The sequence below is a fragment of the Crocodylus porosus genome, unplaced genomic scaffold (genome assembly GCF_001723895.1).
Source record: "Crocodylus porosus isolate Cpor-Errol unplaced genomic scaffold, CroPor_comp1, whole genome shotgun sequence".
In the NCBI taxonomy this organism is placed as follows: Eukaryota; Metazoa; Chordata; order Crocodylia; family Crocodylidae; genus Crocodylus; species Crocodylus porosus.
Window position 1 is genome coordinate 27,771,887 of NW_017728886.1, and position 19,975 is coordinate 27,791,861.

The window sequence follows — 19,975 nt, forward strand, 5'->3', positions numbered from 1 at the left end:
TTGTACTTAAATACTTCATAGTAGTAATGAATAAATACTTTAGAACAGTTCCCAAAGGTGTGACCTAAGGTGTTCTGTATTAGGCTTAATGATGTTGAAAGCGTTACCACAGACGCAGATTTGCCTGTCATGAATTTATGGAAGTGGCACAGCTGTTGGCTTAGCTAGAGTAGCTCAGAGGGGCGGAGGGGGCTAATGAAACTTGATAAAAGTAGAATTGCCTCCAAAAATAGTACAAATTGGCTACATTACTACCCTGAATAATGGCTACTGGATGGTGTTTGTTTGCACATAAGCAGTAAAAGTAATTTTCATCACCCCAGTATACAAAGGAATAAAGTGGGTAAGCAGGAATGACTGCTCTGAGCATCCACAACTAGTGAGCTTGGCTTTAAAAGTCAGTTTTGTTGTTTTTAAGATCAACTTTGAGTTCTTTTTTTAGCTTATTATTTTTGATCTCTTAGGGCACATATGAGTCATGTTTATAAGTTTCTGTCTACAATGAATTTAAAATAAAAGCTAAGTCTCTCGCTTAATTGCTGGACTCCAAGAGCTGGGACTTTAGGGAAAAACAATATAAAAGTGTGTCAAGAGCTGGCAGTGTTGGTTATAATAACAGAGGCACTGCAAAACTTTGGATTTTTCTGTAACATTTTAGTATTTTCAGTTGTTAAGGAAAATACAAAGGAAGCTTTTTTTAACTAAGTTTTTCAGGCAGAAAACTTCTCTGATGACCCTAAAGGAAGGAAAATCTGTTAACGGCATAAGGATGGAAACAGTTTTTGTATCAATATTTGGTCAAGATTATTTTCAATTTTAGCAGAGAGCTCTTATCTTAATTTCATCTGGTAATGGAAATAACAGCACAAAACTGTAAGGAACAGTATTTAAATGTCATCACTCTTACTTGCCCTTAACAGCTCCACTGTCAGTGCCCACAGAATTTTCCAATTGTTGAATTCAGGAGTTAAGCAGATCTAAGACTTGCTACTGCTTCACTGTACCTGGTCAAGTGGCGATTGGGACCAGTTAAAAGGTTGAGCTGCAAACTGGTTTGGCAGTAATGTGTTTATTTAATACTAAAATGAGGTATCCATAACTAAACTAATTCAGAGAGAGAACTGGGAATAAATAGTAGGGCTGATCAAAGAGGAAGAACAGTGTTAAGTGAAATAATGAGGTTTCAAACTCTGCTGTGAATAAATTTACAACTAGACATTTCAGAATATTTTGCCAAAAAACCAGGTGGGTGTCTACTCAACCCCAAATTGCCAGTCCTTGGTGACTAAATTGCTCATCTAGAATGTGCTGTGAATCAGGCAGGCTCCTTCCGGCTCCCCGTAAGTGGATATTCTGGAGTGGAACTCTCTAATTTTGACTATGCTGTACTTGAAAAATCAGGTTGTCAGAAACTTTGTCAGAAGATGTAATGTTTTCAGGAAATGTTTTGGCTTCAGTGAATCAACATTTTATTACAGAAATATATTGCATGTTGTACTGAAAAATTTCTACCTTGCTTTTGGGGGTAGAGGTGCTGCTTTGAATCTTGAGCCTTCCAGAATCAGGAATTTGTGTGACTTGAAAACTGTCAGCAGCTGTATTTAAACTATAGAGATTGTGTATCCCAGGAAATGTTAGGTACGTTTTGTTGCCAAAAGCTGATTTATTGGTGTTCTCCCCCACCCCACTTACTTCTGTTACTTATGGTATATTATTTTTGTATAGAAATCTAGAGATTTTGTAGATTGTAAGTGAAAAAGGGGGATCACCTTGATTGTGTTGTCTGACTTCCCCTATTGCAAGGCAGATAAACCTTACATAATAAGATCTGTATCAAGCCCAGAATTTCATCATCTTCAATTTTTTGGCTTTGTAATATCTTTAAAAAGGGCATCATCCAGTGTTATATAACATTTTGGGGAACGTAGCATGTTATGGACTGCTTGTTATAGAAGCAGATATCCTCTTCAGCCATAACTGTTTTGCTGTTCTTGAGTTTCAGGAGTGCTTTGCATTAAGATCTGGAACATAATTTGAGGGGCCAGGTTTACAGTAGTAGCCTTTAATGTCCACTCTATTTTGTACGGACAAATGTATGCAATTCAAGAGACAGGGAGAGACTTACATTTTAAAGCAGAGATGCCTGGGCCAGGTAATGTTTTGGTACTGGTGTGATTTTTCTCTTAAATCTTTCTACACAGAAAGAGTTTGGAAGAGAGGGCTGTTAATGATAAAGATCTTCATAATCCTGTACCTGTACTTATTAAGGGATACAGTTCTGTTTTCTAGAATTCACAGTTGCATCAGTTTTTGCTGAATGGCTTGCTCTTGCCATTAGTGGTAAACAGGCAGGCAGCAATTTGTAGTAACTTCTCCATTGAGAAGTTGATGACATTATTTTTTGCTTAAGAGTATATGGCTTAAAAAGCTTCAATAAATAACAAACTAACTTTAAAAATTGTGTTCTACTGTGTTTATCTGTTATGTACATATAAAGATAATTGTAATATTTTCTGTAAGGATGTATGATTTTAACTATGATTTACTATACTGGCTCTCTTTTTAAAAATACTTGTCTTGGAGCTCCCTCCATTCATTACTATTGGATAAAAATCTCTTCTTTGTAAACTTGGACCAGCATAAGCTGTTCTAAGAAGTCAGAAATGGAAAAGTTGTATTAGATCATCCATCCCCTTGCAAATACTGGACTGCTCTCTACAGTACATTCCTGCTGCAGCACAACCAGCAAAAACTGATGCAACTATTCATTCTGGGGGGGGGGGAAGGAGGAGGAGGAGGAATTAGTTTATTTGAATTTTGGGTCTTAAAGCACATGGCAGAGTCTGTTGCTGACAGTCTAGACCAAAACCAGTTGAGGACATTGAATGTTTGGAGTTTGTCATTCTCTGTTTCACTGAGCTGATTATTTTCTCATCTGATTACTTACTCAAGTTTTGTGAGAGACTTTAATTTTATATTTTCCACATACTGCAGAAAATAGTGTCTTGTATATGGACTTGTATAAAAATCTTCTAAAGAGATGATCTCCACAATTAGACTGTAAGTTAATGGCAACCCAATATAATACATTCAAATACAGGGTCAAGAATTTGAGTAACTGAAATTAGAGTAGTTTTTTCCTCATCTTTCATATATGAAAGTAATTACATAATATTGTATCTTGGTCATTTGTATATTGCATATTGTATATGCATTCCACCATATAGCTAGTAAGCATAAACTTTGGTATTGCTGTTGTGTTAGTGTTGAAGCATGAATCCTACATATATCTCACTTGCTGCAGCCACACCTCTCACAACACACTGGCTGCTCCTCCAGCCACTCCAACACCACAGCAGCCATCACCCAGGCACTTGCCAGACATGCTGCTAAAACACAGAGGAGATATTGGCTACTCTGAGCCCTCACTTGCTCTGTACTCAGTCTCACCCCTGGCTGCTCCTCCAGCTACTTGATCCGAATAGGCAGTCCTGACAGTGGAGACCCTCCTCAGTCATACATGCAGGTGTTCCTCATTCAAATCTTTGATGACTGTGCCCGGCGAGGGTGAACTGGACACTTAGAGCCTCTCTACCTGGAGTGGATCTTCCTCTTGCTTGTCTGCCATGTTTTGATGGTGTAAGAAAGCTGGGAGGTTCCTCTGGAGATGGAATGCCTCCACCCTCAGGCTGGCTTGGTGGAAGGGTGAGTGGCTTGGGGCTCTGCTTCCCCTACACCCCGTCTACTCACCAACCAAAATAGTCGCCACATTGATCAGGTACTCGGTCACCACACAGGCTTGACTTAATCTGTTGCACCCCTTCTGGGCTTGGATTAACTCTCTCTCCTGCTTAGTTCAAAGTCTGGGGTAACTGGCTGAAGCTGCCCTGCTTTGACTGTCCCCTTTGAAAGGAGGGTAAGTCTGTGGCCACCGTCTCTCTCCACCAGGCCTCCTTGGGTCACACCGGGGTACTCCCTTCTGGGCTGAGCCCCCTTCCATGGGCAATAAAACTACAGAGTAAAAGAAAACCAAAAACTTCAAAAATACCCTGGTGTCTGGCATGGTACCACCCAGGGAATGGGACTTGCATGTCCAAGGCTCTGTCTTGTGGGCTCACTCTTGCAGTGGGTCTCACCAGTCATGCTCTGTGGCTCCACTGCCGGTCTTCAGGGTCAAGGTGCTCCCAGCTCTCCCCCATGCCAGCTTGGGCGTGTTCTCTCAGCATCCTCTCCAGCTTCTTCCAGGTTTGCAAGGACACGCCTTTCAGCCTGTGCTGCCCTTGCTCCTGCACTGCATCCTGGGGCTTACCGATGCCCCGGACGCTCTTTTATGATGTCATAAGCAGCATGGTCTCCAACATGAAAGGAAAGCTTGCTTCTAAAGTGCAGTGGAGATGCCGCACGTGTCTCAACTCCTCAGGCTTGGGTCACTGTGGGGAAGGCGAACAACCCTTCAGCCTGTCCCAGGCTTTGCTCCCCCCAGCAGTCGGGGTGTATTGTCAGGGAATCCCCCCTCCTCTCAGGATCCCTGTCAGCCTTGTTGCCCAGCTCAACAACAATGACCGTCAAACAAACCAACACACACGTGGTGGCAATCTCACGTCCCACACAGTCGGCCCAGGCACAGGTGCAAACCCTTTTTGTAACCTCACTTGACTACCACCTGCTAGTCATTCACACGGCTGATCACATGTCCATGCAGATGACACTTATGCCTCTTTCACACAGGATGCTTCCATGCACATGACACAGCTGTATTGCTCAGGTAAATGTAACACTTTACTGCCTAGGGTTCCTGCCAAAGCCAGTTATGCAATGACAACCTCATTGGGCATGCCTGGCCCTTAGAACGGGGCCATTATCTCAGCGAAGATGAAACGTTTCTCTTTGGAACCTTCCACTGCAGGCCAGGGGCATGGAGGCTTCCAGCCCACATGAGAACAGCATTGACTGAGAAAGATGCTAGGGTGAAAATCTGCAGATCTTCTCAAGGTAAAGATCCTAGACTCGATTAAATGGGAATTTAGACCTCTTACTACTTTCTTGATTTCTATAGAGAAATGTCAGGGAAATACTCTAGGTAAAACATAAGCTGAGTAGAACAGTACACAAAAGGCTGTTGCGATAAGCATATTTCAAAGCAAAGTTAATGGTAGTTTGTGGATCAAGGTTGGTATTTCTCCAGTAATTGAGACTGCTTATGGGGTTTACGTTTCTACCAGAAGAACTGCTGCTCTCCCCATAGAAGCATGCAGTGTACAAACACTTATTCAATTTTTCTTTCAGATGAGACATGTTTCCTCAGGGAGATGTTCCAGGTGGACACTCAGAAGACTTTTCTCTCACAAGAATGAATACCTGTACATTCAGTGGAATAATAGTCTTCACCTTTTCCCAGGCTGGGGAATACCCAGTCTGGGGAATGAATGGAGGAGGCAGGGTATAATTTTCCCTGCTGATCTATGCTTCCTGAACCAGTCTAGGAGGGGACTGAAGAAGCTGCCAGAGCTCCCTGGGTCTCCTCCAAATCGGGCACTACCTTGTTTGGGAAATGAGTGAAGACTTGGGGCTGTATATGTGAAACCCCTGCTTTAAAAGGAAATGGTGGCTGCAGGAGCCATATTGAAGGAAACACAATGATGATCATATTATGATAATGCAGGTACTACCTTTGCTAGAGATAATTGGATAGTTTTGTCCAGTTTGCCTGCAGAGAAGCCAAAGAGCAGAGGTTAAAGCAAGTCAGTGGCAGTATCAAGAACAGAAACAGTCTGCTAACTCCCATTTGTATTCCTGGCTCAAATCATAACTTTATTCAAAGTACTTGCAGTGTCATCTGTGCAAACAGCAATTTGTATAGGGTATAAGATGCCAGCTTTCAGTCATTTTAATTTGATTTTCTTAATTTGTTAGCTATAACTCGGCAATCTCAGTTGGTACTTCTGATAAGTAGAAAGAAGGAGTTTTTACATTAAAACTCAGTATCTTCCAGAGAAACTAACTCTTTCTGGCATCTGCTTCAGGTTTAAGGTTGGTACTTCTGGTGGGGGGAGTTGTTTTTTTTGTTTTTTTTTTTTGGGGTGGTTTAAACCCTCTTTTACTTGATTCTAAAACAAATTCAGTCTTGTTCTTAGGGGAAGACATTTATATTTTGGAGTTAACAAGTATTCCTTCTTCCCTGGTGTTTTAGGTATTGGATGGCTCTTTATGAAGGAGGTACTAGGGAAAAAATCTGAAAAAATAGGTTTATGAAGTCTGCCAAATCCATCTTTCTAATTGTGCTTTTTGATTTTTGACAGAGATTGCAACCTGTAATGCTTGTATGACAACAGTGATGTTACTAGTTGGCTGAACGTAGCTTCAGCTTTTTTTAAAAATTTCACCATGTATTTGAAAAACAGCTTTAACAAATGCATAACTGGTTGCTGCACTACTGATTTATATTTAACACTGGTATCCCTGCTTTAAATAATTTGAGTTGTAATGTTATGTGTATTATAGCAAATGAGCAATTATGTTATTATTGAGATCGAATGCTTATATCAGCAGGTTATGGGGGCATATAAATGGTTTTAATGAGGAATAAGTCATCCTGATTATCTGAGTTGGATTTCCATTTTTAAAAATACTATTTATATTTAAATACATAGTTGTACCTTACCACTTAACCAAGTATGTCTAATCTTTTTGTGCATTTTTGTGCATTTCCCTCTTCCCCACCTGCTCAAAGCAAAACATTTTTCCATGAGTTTTTATTTTGACATCTTCAAGTACTTTCCTCTGTGTTTTGGGTTATAGGAAATAAGATGACTGAGTCACATACTTAACTTCCAATGTATGGCTAGTTCTGTTGAAATAAGAAATATAAGCAAGTGCTTAGAGCTTTGTTTGAAGTACTGTCTTTACACTTGCACTGTACTCAGTAGTGGAAAATAAATAGTAAAGTGTATTCTTTAAAAAAAAGAAAAGTCTTCTTAGAGACACTCAGAGACAGAGTGAAGATCAGCCTGTCCTTACAGTTTTGCAATTAAAATACCCTTGCTGCTTCTAGTTATTTGCTAGACTAACTTTCTTGTTAGGCACTGATGAGTGAAGCTTTTATTTTTAACATATTCCTTATTATTTAGTTACCAACATTAAATTTTAATTGGTTTTTTTAATAGGTTTTTGACATGCAACTTGTCACAAGATCATAGTGTTCAGACTCAATGTTACAACACTGGATTAACAGGCTTTGTTAACTTCATCTGTATTTAATATAGATCATTGGTGACAGGCTATGACTCCAGATTCTATCAGATGCACCTTTTGAGATGCACTCCTGGGTGCTCTTGTACCTTCAGGGTTACCCTTCAGCCCCAAATCCTGCTTCACCATCTTTTGCTTGACCACTGAGTACAAATTGAGATCATCTTCCCTGACCACTGACACCTCAGCTTTTCCCACCTCACCCAGATCTTGATGGCTTTTAGCAGAGAGAATTTTGTCAGCTATGAGTTTCATACCCTTGTCTGGTCATGTACTCAGAAATGTTAGATCTCTGCCTCCCTTTTGTAGAAGACCGTTGCCTGTATAGTCAGTTTCTTTGAAATTCTGCTTACCACCGACAATAGTAAGTTATAGAAGATAGCATAAAGATTTTAACAAAAACAAGAGCAGACATAAGAAATCGATAACCAACTGTTGAAATACAAAGATATAAGAATAAACAAACAGAAGACAATATCAGAATGATGATTTTTTACCTTGTACTGTACCTGTATCTTAGCCCTGACTTCTCAGAATGCAGCCTCCACATCTCAGCAGGTTAGGAAGCACCTGCTATCTCTGACCTACCTGTCAGGGATTTCTGCAACTTTTCTTGTATGCCAGAATACCTAACTCATTTAGTAGGGCTGGGAAGAATAAAGACAACCACTTGCTGTCATAGCAAAGCTTAAGTTGGATTTCTTATGTGGCTTCTTATCTGCCTATTTTACATGCATTATTCATTGGATTCCTGGGGAGTCCATACTATGCACACAACTTCTTCCGCCTCAGAGGTGTATCTGTGTACCAAGGCAGGGCAGATTTGCACCTTATAGACTAGGGTTGTCAAACTTTCCCCCAGCTAGATGCAGGCCACAGGGGCTCCTCCCAGGATGGATCTGTGGGGCTGCATTAGGACGGCAGCATGGGGCAGGGATTGGATGGCTGCTCAGATATATGTTCAGGCAGCAAGGAGCCAGTGCACAGCTCTGGCACAATGGCAGCACAGAGCGCATTGGGCCAGAGGTGTGAAGCCTGGAACCATGGGCATACAGTGGCACAGACATTAATACGACTATGGAAACAGTCTTCCAGCTCCATGCCACCACCCAAACATGATTTTGTGCTGCCGCATGACCCCGACTCCAGGCTGCCCAAATGTAGCTATGTGCTGCTACACATCCGTGGCTCCACACTGCCACACATCCCTGGCATTGCCAGCCAGCCAAAGTTCCACAGTGCCACCTGGAGGTAGCTCTGTGTAGCTACACACCCTTGGCTCTGTGCCACTGCCCAGTGGTGCAAAGCTCTGGCCAGGGAGCTGCCAGCAATGGTCATGTTCATTAGGGTCCAGGGACCCCAAATTCTGCTCCGCTGCACTTCTGGGAGCCCACCGGACTATCAGTGAACTGGAAAGAACAGTACTGTGGGTCAGATCTGCTCCATGTGCAGGTGTGATGCCCTTATTAGAGACCAAGTCAGAGCATTACTTTTTGTAAGCAGTGGGCTTACTTCGTCAGATGCTGTGTACCAAACCAGAAGTCTTTTTTGACCTCATTATGACCAGGAGAATAATGATATCCTTTCAGACATATCCAAAAGATATCATTTCTCACTTAATTTGCCCACTGTGAGAAATGCCCTTCCTGGAATTAGCCTGTTCCTGGGTCTTATTCTTGCTGCAGTTCTCTCCTTATAAAACTTATGTTTTCATCATTATCTAGAAAGGCCTGGCCCATGTGCTTCCAGCCACCTCTGCAAGGGCCAGTTTGACAGGTTGTTAAACATACCCATCAGATGCTAATTTTCAGTGATTATTTCTCTGTCGTTCAGGTTTTGATCCTTTCCCAGGTGTGAAACTTATTGTTTAAGGAGAAACAAGGTGTCAAACTTACTGTTTAACTGCAGATGCTTCCTCAGCCTGATGAAGGGTGTTTATACCTGAAAGCTTGGAAAGAAGATTTTTTGCAACTATTTAAGTTGGTCTAATAAATATCAGATTCACCCAAAGAAACTTGTCTGTCTATGGCCGTAGACCAACAGGGTTACAACCTATACCCCTTGTTTAAAGAGTAACACCTAAAATCTTTGTCATGTTATGGGGGTGTAGGTTGTAGCCATGTTGATCTGAGGACATAGGCAGGCAAGGTTCTTTGGGTGAATCTGATATCTTTTATTAGACCAACTGAAATAGATACGGAAAAAAATTAAGCAGGCTTTTGGGTTTAAACACCCTTCATTGGGAAGTTTCTGCAGTTGGTGTGTGTGCTCTTCCTGGATGAAATGAATAGTAAAGAAGCCAGAGGCTGGTCTGGTATGCATACAAGACAGGCAGTCAGTGAAGATGTAAACTGAGGAGTCAGTAGGTGAGAGACAGGCTGGGTGGGGGGAGAAGGGGGATGAATGTAGCAGTTAAATAGTGGAGAGGTACCTGAGCAGTCAGATGTCTGGCAAGTTATAATGTGACATAAATCCAATGTCTATATTTAGTCCATGATTTTTAGTATCCAGGAGGTGGTTGAAGTGGAGCTCATAGGCTCATCTATGAGAATTGTTTTGTAAGCTTCCTTTGAGGATTAGAACTGAGAGATTGGAGAGAGAGAATGTTTGTTTTTGTGAGAAATGTGCCCCCACAAGTAGTTGTATTCCTGTCTTTAATAGATTTCTGATGTGTAGATTGATAGATTGTCATGTTAAGCAATCTTGGCCTTACTGTAACTAGAAGAAATAGATATATATCAAATAATATAATGCATACAAACACAAGGGTGGTAAGGCTAAATATAGCTGGATGCTGTCAGTCTCTAGAGACTGTGCATTCCATATCAGTTAAACAAATTTAAGAAAACCTACACGACATCCCACAAACACCTCAAAATATTGTGGGTCCATGACAGTCCCTTTCATACTCAATTAACTTACATTTTCAATGTACTTTTTTATTATATCTGTAATTTTGCTGTTATATTAGGCTATGAAAGAGATATTTTTGGCGTTTTGGTCTGTTTTGAACAAAAATGGAGGTTTTCATAGATGCTAGGGTTGGAAGGGACCTCAACAGATAATTGAGTCCAACCCCCTCCTTAGGCAGGAAAGAGTGCTAGGGGCCGGTTGACCACAGCCAGATGCCTATCCGGCCTTCTCTGAAAGACCCCCGAGGCAGGGGAGAGCACCACCTCCCTTGGAAGCCCATTCCAAATTTTGGCCACCCTTACTGTGAAGAAGTTTTTCCTTATATCTAGGCTAAATCTGCTCTCTCTGTCAGTTTGTGACCATTGTTCCTTGTTACCCCAAGAGGCGCCCTGGTGAACAGAACATGTACAATCCGTTGCTGCGTCCCCCAATGAATTTGTAGGCAGCCGCAAAAATCACCTCTGTCTTCTCTTGCAGAGGCTGAAGAGCTCCAGGCCTCTCGGTCTTTCCTCATAGGGCTTGTCCTGTAAGCCCCTAACTATACAAGTGGCCCTCTCAAGTCTATCAACATCCCTATTGAAGTACAGCGCCCAAAACTGGATGCAGTACTCCAACTGCAATCTGACCAATGCCACATAGAGGGGAAGTATCACCTCCTTGGATCTATTTGTCATGCATCTGCTGATGTGTGATAAGGTGCTGTTAGCTTTGCTGATGATTTCATCACACTGACAACTCATGTTCATCTTGGAGTCCACTATGACTCCAAAATCCCTTCCTGCTGCTGTGCTGCTGAGAGGGTTACTTCGCAGCTAGTAGATGTGCTGGATATTTTTGCACCCTAGGTGCAGCAGTATGCACTTGTCCTTGTTGTAGTGCATCCTGTTGTGTATTGCCCACTTTTCTAACCTGTTCAGGTATGCCTGCAATCGTTCCCTACCCTCTGGAGTGTGCACTTCACCTCACAATGTAGTATCATCTGCAGACTCGGACAGAGTACACTTTACACCCACATCCAAGTCACTGATGAAGACATTGAGCAGCACAGGTGCAAGGACCAAACCCTGCGGGACCCCACTACCCACATCCTTCCAGATCAATACTGACCTGTCTACTACCACCCTCTGGGTGTGACCACTAAGCCAATTTGCCACCCACTGGACTGTGTAAACATCCATGTCACAGCCTTTTAATTTATTTATGAGAATGGGTGAGATACTGTAGACCTTGCTAAAATCCAAGAAAACAACACCCACCTCTACTCCTGCATCTAAGCACTTTGTGACCCGGTCATAAAACGAAACCAGATTGGTCAGGCATGATCTACCTGCTACAAACCCATGGTGATTTCCCTGCTGCATTATTTTTCCCACTGGATTCCCACAAATATGATCCTTCATAATCTTTTCAAAGACCTTTCCAAGGATGGAGGTCAGACTGACTGGCCTATAATTACTCGGATCCTCCTTCCTCCCCTTCTTGAAAATAGGGACCACATTGGCCCTTTTCTAGTCCTCCAGGAACTGACCCAAGTGCCACAAGTGCTCAAACAGCCACGCCAGTGGTTCTGTTGTGACACCAGCCAATTTCTTCAGTACTCTCAGATGCAGCTTATCCGGGCCTACTGACTTGAACATGTCCCATCCATGCAGGTGACTCTGCACCAAGTCAGTGTTGACAGTAGGTGGGCTGGTGTCCTTCTGATGCCCGTTTAAGAACCCATTAAGAGATTTATCTTGAGCTCTGTTCAGAAACACCGAGGCAAAAAACTCATTGAAGAGCTCAGCCTTGTCTCCCCTGTCTGTCACTAATTGCTCCTTCTTGTTCAGTAGGGGTCCTATGCTGCCCTGCGCTTTCCTTTTACTCCCTACATACCTAAAAAGAAACTTTTGGTTGTCTTTAATTTGTGTTGCCAGCCTCAGCTCTGTAGTTGCTTTGGCTTTTCTAACTGCCTCCCTGCAAGTGCGGGCCAAGTAGGTATACTCCTCCTTGGTAGCTTCCCCCTGCTTCCACTGCCTATATGCCTTTTTTTTTTTGCCCTTAGGCTCCCCTGGATTTCCCTGTTTAACCAAGGAAGTTTTTTGGCTCCTTTCCCCCTTTCCACTTGTACTGGGATAGTCTCCCTCTGCACCTGAATGATTGTTTCCTTTAGAAACAACAACCTTTCCTGGACTCCCATCTCACCAATGCACTTATCCTGCAGTGTCATTGACTAGTCTCCTAAGCACACTGAAGTTAGCCTTCCTAAAGTCAAGCACTTCCACCCTACTAGTTTTTTTACCACCCTATGACGTATGGTGAATTTGATTGATTGGTGGTCAATGTCCCCATGGTGACCATGAATCTGCAGCTCCCCTACCAGGTCCTCCCCTGTAGTCAACACCAAGTCCAGTAAGGCATTCCCCCTAGTGGGACCATGTACCTCCTGCGTTTGTAAAATGCATAATTAATTGTCAGACTAATTAACAAGCTATGTGCTCGTGCTCTGCTGGTGGAGACTTTTAAGGACTTAAAGATAAAAGATATGGCTTTTAGTTTTTGAGGTAGAGGGGAGTGGGGGGGGGGCTCTGGGAAGAGGCTGCTACTGCTTATTCATTGATTCAGGCCAATATTTTTTTCATTGCCTGATATTCTAATCTTTCTGTTAATTTTTTTCAATGTTTTTTGTTTGAAGAACAAGAATTAGATTTCAGCATGTTACGTGTATGAACAGACACTCAATTTTTTAAAATTTTGTTTTGTTTTTAAACAAATTCCCCTAGTTGGCAGCCTGTGCATGCGTCTCTTTAAATGATAAATGTCCTATTTTCCATGTAAACTGGTATGTGACTTAACCTATATATAGAGATAAATATAGCTTTCAGTGCAAGTTTGTTGGGGAAAGGAATAGTTTATAATTGTGCTGTCCTTACGTAGTCTTCACTTACATAAATATTTGAATTGATTATTTAAATTATTTGGAGAATATGGTGGGTTTAAATTAATTTAATTGATTGTCTGATGAGTGATGAACTGTAATATACTGTGCTAAATTAAGAAGAGGGTTCTAAATAGTGAACTGCTGGTTCTTGATCTTGCATAAAATTTACTGACCCCACTAGATGGTGCTAATTGATTAAAACATTTTTCTGTACTCAGCCAAAGGCAATATATCCCTGTCTACGACTGAAAAGTTCTATTCTTGGAATATTGGATGGATTTGGATGCTGAATTGAACTGGAACTAGGGCAAATTCTATTTAATAGAAGGACTGTAAGAAAGTTGTCTACTGTACCAGGCAAAATTAAATCAAATTCTCCCGTCTTTAATTTTAGCAGCGTCTACTTGAATGGAGAAAATGAAGCAGCCCAAGATTATGCCAAGGTTGCACAGTATGTATGCAAGGGGTCCTGGTTTTGTACTTCTTTCTTCATTAACTTTTTGATCAGCATTTCTGCAAAACGTTAAATAGATTAGCAAAACTCTTTTTCATTATAGAAAGAACAATTCAGTCAGTATTATAGGAAGAACAGTTCTACCGTTCGTAGAAACCTGTTTGCCCATTGATGAGGATTAGGGAAATGCTTCCATTTGGGTGAAGTCAGTTCAAATATTGTTAGTTCAAGGCATATGAATCAATTTGATCTGTAAAGAGTCGCTTCTTCATCAAGAAATGTATTAAACTTTATATTTGATTTTATTTCTAACCAATAGACTAAACTGTATGTAGAAAGAAGTCATTTCATTAGTTATTTAAAAGATAACCATTCTTATGCAAAGTACAGGGGTTTTGTTTTTGGTTTGATTTTTCTTCTTCCATTGATTTATTTGCTTTTCAAGTAGAGCCCTTGGGGGTTACTTGCCCCTTTCAGTTATCCCCTTATTGTTGCTCGTATACTGTCACTGCATTGCAGGGGGAGTGGATTGTATCTCTTCTCCTTCATCATACTTCACATTGCTACTAAGCCATCCACTGGATGCATCTGTGTTTCACAGCAGACAAGGACTATTACTAATGCAACATTTTTCCATTTGGTCTCGGCAGTCCTGAGAATCTTTACTGAGGTCCTTGTAGTGGTGGCAGCCTGCCTCAAGAGAAGGCAGGGTACCCTAGATGACTATCTAGTAAAGAGAAACTCTTTTGAACAGGTGTCAGAAAATCTTCCTATTATTGTGTCTGTTTCAAACCTTCAGTTTACCAGTGAATAGGTGGCCATCATAGAGGACATTCCGGTTTTCTGCTACTCTGTCCTCTATTCATTGTCCTCTATTCATATGAAACATAGTGCCTTTGTGTCCTCTATTTTTCTCTTCAAGAGGAAAATAGAGGACATAAAGGCATCTGGTTTTGTATCAATAGAGAAATGAGGGCAACTGGACTGTCCTCTATGATGGCTACCCTACTGGTGAATATGCAGAAGTTGAATCTGGTCCCAGTTCAGAGGTTGCAGTTCAAAGGGGCTACCCTGGATTCCCCACCTCCATTGTGATTGCTAGAATCTGTCTCCACTGGAATCAGTTTTTTATTTCTTTTTTATTGGACATCATCTTGTAGATCAAGGTCAACTCAACATAATCATCATAGACTTACCCTCTATTCTTGGTCACATGGCCAATATCAGACTATGCTGCAAATGCTGTGAATTGTGTATTTCCCAAGAAGACATTATAGAGCATAGAAGTGACCATTCTTCCTCTGGTCAAATTCCCCATAGCAACAAAAAAAAATCTGGCATAGGGGTGCTTAAAACTTGGCCTGTGGGACACATCTAGCCCCTAGCATGGTATAATCCAGCCTATAGGGCTTCCCATGGCTCCATGGGGAGCCCTGCTAGCTGTGGTGCTTTATGCTGAATTGGGTCCACAAGTGGGTGCTCTCTGGAGCCTGATCCTGGAATGTAAGACCATTTACCTGACCCACAGGGTCAGAACCTTAAGCATTGTTGATCTAGCACATGCAAAGGCATTATGTGTCTTCCTCCTCAGGCCTCAGTGCATGTAGCTTTTCCTGCTATAGTGGGGAGTACATCAGTGACCTTCAGGTGCAAAGTCCTTTGCCTTCCGTGGAGGCATTAAGCTTAAGTTAACATCCTGCAGCTCAGGGCAATACACAGAGCATGGCTACGCACCTCATCCAGTGAATGAACAATATGCCTTACATTCTACTTTGGGGCTATCCAACTGTGGCTTTTGGGCCCATGGGTTTAACTGGGGTCCATGGGTTTCTGCCTGGTTGCTGCTCCCCCCCAACTCCTGGAGTCTTCAGGCTCCCTTTCCCTCCTCTGACCTCCACATCCTTCCCCTAGTCCTTGGGGTGTACTGGTGGTGCAGCCTGCACCGTGGGAGAGCCCAGAAAGTCTGTGCAGCCTGTGTGGTAAGGGAGCTGTACAACCTGCAGCAGGGGGGCTCATGGAGGCTGTCATATGGCCTGGGGGCCAATGCCTGTGTGACATGTAGCCCCTGACTACTCAGAAGTTGGACAGCCCAGTTTTACATCAAGTTTTACATCAACAAGGAAGCTTGACATTTTTCATCCTGTGTAGAGGTAATCATCTTATTAAACTGGTTATTTTATCCACCATCAGCTATGCTTCTCAGTAGTGCATTTTCTGCTTCTCTCGTGGCTCCCCCCACCGGGGCAGAGGCAGGCACAGCTGGAGGAGCCACAAGAGAAACCTCCATGTTTTCCCTGATTGGCCCCAGCCTCCTGGCACTTTAAAACGCCTCACATTCACTGGTTGCAGCAGTGGCAATTGGGGCCTCCAGGAGCTTGTGGCAGAGCACCCCCACACAGCACGGGGCAGTGGGAACCCCCCCCCCCAATGCTTGGCACCCACATGACAGCTGCCCTATGGCACAGGTGCAGCGTGGCTTGGCAGGGCACTGTGTGCTGTGTTGGAGCTGGGGGCAGCTTCAGCAGTCACCTGGAGCTCAGCAGTGCTCAGCCCCAGCAGCCCCAGCTCTCAGGCAGCATGTGGCACCCACGTCATGGAGCAGCTGCTATACAGGTGGCAAGCAAGGAGGGGCGGGGGCAATCCCCGCTGCTCCATGCTGTGCGGGGGGTGCCACAACCCCGTGGAGGCTCTGGTCCTTGCTGATGCAGCCGGTGAGCGCAGGGCTTTTTTTTTTTTTTTTTTGGTTTAAGTGCCAGGAGTCTGGGGCTGGGCAAGGCAGCCATGAGGGGCTTCTCCCACAGCTCCCCCTGCCCAGGGAGAGGCAGGCAGAGTTGGAGGAGCTGAGGAAGAGCCTGCAACCACCCGGCTGTGCCTGCCTCTCCCTGACTGACCTAAATCTCCAAACCTGCGCCGAATCTCCAATTTTGATTCGGCTGAATCGAATGGGGACAGTGATTCAAATTACCGAATTGAATCACTGTCCTCCTGAATTGGCCCAATCCAAATCAAGTACTTCTCTATTGACGCAGGCCTACAGAAAATCTCCTTGACAGTTTTTTGCTTTCGTAGAAAAGTTTTAAAGGAGCACTGTGTGTGTGTCTGTGTCCCCATTCAGTTTGGGCTAGGGTGGCAATTGTAGAGGACATCCTGGTTTTTTGCTGCTTGGTCTTCTGTCTTCTATTGATATGAAACCTGATGCCTTTATATCCTCTATTCTTCTCTTGAAGAAAAAAAACAGAGGACATAAAGGCATTGGGTTTCGTATCAATAGAGCAGGGGCGGGCAGTTATGTTGGGCAGAGGGCCACTTACTGACTTTCAGCAAGCCATTGAGGGCCGCATGACAGACAGCTCAGGGAAGATTAATATTAATTTTCTAAATTTTTTTAGGGGCCCCGTGGGCCAGATAGAATGGCCTGGTGGGCTGCATTCAGCCCCGGAGCTGCATTTTGCCCACCCCTGTAATAGAGGGCAGCTGGACAGTCCTCTGTGATGACCACCCTGGTTTGGGCACTGCTTAGGAGTCGCACACAATGGAAATTTACATACAGAGAAGAAGTCAGAAGGGAAAGACATTTACTGAAGTTTTTAAAATTGTGTTGTCCGTATGCATATCCACATCCCACCCTCCTTCCACTCTTCCTCAGAGTCCTTGACTCTTTGCAGTTCTGCAGTTGAGGGAAACTTGAAGCCCAGGAAGTGTGTGCCCCTTCATGCCCTTAGCCCAGAGCATGAGGAGAGGTAGGGTGCACATGCATTCTGTGGATAGTTCAAGGGCAAAACTGTTTGATTTTGATTGCCCAAGGCACTTGTGTGCTAATGAAGAGGCTCTGTATTTTCCTTTTGTACTTTTTAAAAATCAAACCTCTTGTAGTAAATATAAGGTAAACCTGCAAAGTATTAGCTTCAGTGTACTGTCCTGTCCCCCCACTTCCCCCGCCCCACTTTATTTATTTTTTTAACATGCAGTATTTTTCTAGTTCATTTTAAATCTGTTGTGGCAAGTTTGGTTTCCTAACACTTTGAATTAGTGCTAGTACATACTGATGCACACCATTTGCAAGTAACTTCTCTGTCTACTGGGTTATTAAAATATAAAATACAATGAAGTATTAGAATGGTATTTGGGGGGAAGAAATTGAATACTTTTCCCTAAAAATAGAAAATATTTACTGTAAGAAAGTGATATTGAAATACAGTGGAACATTTTTTTTTCCTGATCACCAAAAGTTCGTCACCATCTCAAAATGAAATAGCAATTTTTTTTCCAAGATACTTTGTGTAAAATTATCATTGTAAAAACATCAGACATTTGGCTGCATCAGTAGGAATTATTTCCATCTGTATTAGATTATTTTCTCCACAGATTTACTGAATACAGTTTCTTAGTACACAAATGCATGAGTGAAAGTAGCTGTTTGTTGTCAGATTATTTTGATGAAAAGAGTACTTTCTGCATCTCAAATTAAATGACAGGTGCTAAGGCATAATTGCCTTTGTATTAGGATATCGGAGCAACAGAGATGCTTCAAAATAATTAAAGGATTTCACTCTCCTTCCTCTCTGGAGGAGTTTTTCTATAGAACATGATAAAAATCAACCACTGATTTTTATATATTTGGCAAACATTTTTTTTTTCCATAATAAGACTAAGAATGGTGCTAAAACCAGTGCTAGGACCAGTTGATACGTTAACACAGCTGGGATAAACTGGATATACTTTAAAGGTCTGGCAATCCAATTATCTCTTTATCCTGCATGCCGTACTGTTGTGGGACACATGATAACATGTTACTAGTGTGTGGGGCAAGTCACTGTTAAGTCACATTACTTTCTACCTCTGCTTTCTTCCATACGGGTTTGCAGGGTTTAAGTTAAGATACTTAACATAAAAAGGACTGATTGTAATTTGATCAGCTTTAGTAGCTGTTTGTTCTTAGAACTTGGATGTGACCTCATACTTAGGAATGACTGTGAGAAGCTTATAATGCAGTGGCAGCTTCTATGAAATGATTGTGGTAACTTTCTGCATAGTGTTCAGAAGCCTGTGAAGGCATTTTTGTGCCAAGTATATTACTGTGTTTATCTTCAGTTAAATGTTACTTGAAACTCTGTGTGCAAGGGAGAGAGATGGGGAGGGGAAAGATGATAATCTTATTTCTTTGTACCTAGTGACTGTCAACCACTGAAATGTTAGGTTAAAAGTATGCTACTTTGTCTTGTGTTAAAATTAAAAAAATGAAAAGTGGATATAAGATGCTAACTTTGTATGGGTGAAGACAAAGAATCACGTAGAAGTAGGGTGGTAGGGACCTCAATAGGTCATCTAGTCCAATCCCATGTCTGAAGCAGGATCATCCCTATCCAGACCATTCTATACAAACCTATTGTCTAATCTTTTCTACACAGTCAGCCATGCCAAAACTCAAGACATAATACCTTAACTTGCCGCATAAAGCAGCCTGTTGCTGTAAAGATTGTTCATGTATGCTTGAGATCCCAGGAAGAGAGGCATGTCCCCTCAGAGTCTGACCATGAGATAAAATCATTTCCTGACCTCAGATATGGTGATTGGTTTGACCTTGAGCAGAGGGGCAAGACCTTCTAGTCAGGAACCTCCGGGTTTAAGTCCCAGCAGGAGCACTGGCACATCCTGGTCAAAATCCCCAGCTTGGGCTGCAGCTGACACCAAGTGCCTCTGAGGAAGGCTTAAAAAAACCCCTGACACATAACAGCTTCAAGCCATTGGTCCATATCATACTCCCTGCATCAAGAGAGAAAAGGTGTTTTCCCTCATCTTTATGGCAGCCTTTCAGGTATTTGAAGATACTTGCCATGTTCCCGTCTCAGTGACTTTTCTCCAAGCTGAACACACTGTGAGCTCCTTTAGTCTCGCTTCATATGATTTGCCTTCCAAGTTTTTTATGATTTTTGTCACTTGCCTCTGGGCCCTTTCTAACTTCTCCATGTCCTTTTTAATGTGGAACCCAAAACTGCACAGACAACACTAATTAAACTCCATCTAGAGCAAAGTAGAAGTATTATCACCTCCCTTGTCTTGTACCTAATGCTTCTGTTGGTGCAATCATAGTTTTACAAAACTGCCTTTACCTTTTGCATGGCTGTGTATCAGGAGGCTTAGTGCTGAAACTTTGAGAAGGCAGACCACATGAGAAACAGTCTGCATGTGTGGTAGGGGCTCTTAGGAGCCACATGACCTAAAGGGATTGGGCTAGCGGAATATAAGCCCAGGATTTGAGCTGAGCAGTCAGTCTAGCTATGGGAGCTGTGGAGTGAAGAGACCCTGTGCAGCGGGGCTGCAGCAAGGCTTCTGGCTGATACAGAGCTAGGATAAGCAAGACTGGTGGTTTAGGGATTGAGACTGTAGGGGCCATGGAGCTAAGGCCCCCTCCTTGGCTGTGGGATAAGGGCTAAGGCCAG

General features: G+C 42.6%; 1 protein-coding gene across 5 annotated transcripts in view; it reads left to right on the forward strand.

Moving 5' to 3' along the window:
- MPP7 (membrane palmitoylated protein 7) overlaps window positions 1-19,975 on the forward strand; it is a 243,391-nt gene that overhangs the window by 80,275 nt on the left and 143,141 nt on the right. The gene's annotated exons all lie outside the window — the stretch shown is intronic.